This window comes from Echinops telfairi, unplaced genomic scaffold, assembly GCF_000313985.2.
Source record: "Echinops telfairi isolate 266 unplaced genomic scaffold, ASM31398v2 ScPeMD7_140;HRSCAF=443, whole genome shotgun sequence".
Lineage (NCBI taxonomy): Eukaryota > Metazoa > Chordata > Mammalia > Afrosoricida > Tenrecidae > Echinops > Echinops telfairi.
Genome location: NW_022104038.1, coordinates 226650 through 228335, shown reverse-complemented (window position 1 = coordinate 228335; position 1686 = coordinate 226650).

The following is a 1686-nucleotide window of genomic DNA, read 5'->3' as shown; positions in this document are numbered from 1 at the left end:
GTCCAAAGTAGGTGAGACAAAGTCTAGCCATGCTTGCCTCTACAGAGCACTCCGGCCATGCTTGGTCCAAGACATATCGGGGTGTCCCCTCAGCAGTCCACGGTGCTTTCTGTATTCTTCTCCCCGACCACAATTCAAATGCATCGATTCTTCTTCAGTCTTTAGTCAATGTCTAACTTTCACATGCATATGAGGCAACTAAAAACACCATGACTTGGGTCAGGCATAGCTTAGTTCTCAAAGTGCCATCCTTACTTTACAACCCTCTAAAGAGGTCTTGTGCAGCAGACGTACCCATTGTCACTTGTCTTTTGATCTTACTGCTGCTTCCAGGAGTTCTGATCATGGATCCAAGCAAGACTACCTGGTTGGCCACTTCGATGTTTTCTCCATTTATCATGAAGTTAACTATAAGTCAGGTTGTGATGATTCTGGCTTTCTTTACATGGAATTGTAACCCATATTGATGGCTGGGATCCTTGATCTTCATCAGCAAAAGTTTCAAGTATGCCTCAAGTACTCCAGCAAGCACGTGATGTCATCTGCATATCACAAATTGCTAATTAGCCTTCTCCAATCCTGATGCAGCATTCTTCTTCATACAATCCAGCTTCTCTGATGATTTGCTTACCATATAGTTTGAACAGTATGATGTGAGGATAAAACCCTGATGCACATCTTTCCTATTTAAAAAAATATATTTTTCTTGTTACCTTTCAAAATTTTATAAATCATTTTATTGGGAGCTCTTAGAACTTTTATAACAATCCACACATCAATTGTATCAAGCACACTTATACATATGTTGTCATCATCATTTTCTCTTTTCTTTCTTAATTTTGAAACCATTTTATTTTCTTTCTTGGATTTAAACCATGCAGCATTCCCTTGTTCTGTTCTCACAACTGCCTCTTGATCCATGTGCAAGTTCCACATGAGCACGGTGAAGTGTTATGGGATTTCCCTACTTCTCAAGGCCACACATAGTTTATGATTCACACAAATGCCTTGGCATAGTGAACAAAACACAAAGAAACATCTTTCTGATATTTTCTGCTTTGACCTAAGATCCATCTGACATCAGTAATGATAAACCTTGTTCCATGTCCTCTTCTGAATGTGGCAGGACTCTCTGGCAGCTCCCTCTCAATGTACTGCTGCTACCGCTGTTAGATGATCTTCAGCAACAGTTTACTTGTTTGTGATCTCCACGGAACTGTTCAATAATGTCAGCATTCTGTTGGGTTTCCTTTCCTTGAAATGGCACAAATTCTTTAAAATAGAAACAAATACGATTTCTTCCAGTCAGTTTGCCAAGTAGCTGCCTTTCAGATTTCCTGGTTGAGAGGAGTAAGTGCTATCAAACATTCAATCACTATTCCATGACCTCTTTTTCTTGGTGGACTGCTGGTGGTTTCAAAGTGTTGACCCTGTGATGCAGCTTGATGAATAGGTCTCCTGGCAACAGCAGGAGTTCTCAATTTGTAAAACCTCTCTGCAAATTTACTGCCATGCAGTGGAATTCTGATTCATGGACAGAGTAGAACTGCCTCTGTGGGTTCCTGAGACATAAACTTACCAAGGATGAAGCATAATCTTGCTCCTGCGGAGCGGAGCGGCTGGTGATTTGGAACCTTTCTCTAAAGTCCAGCAAGAGAGGAAATGAGGGCGGTTATTGACAAGGGC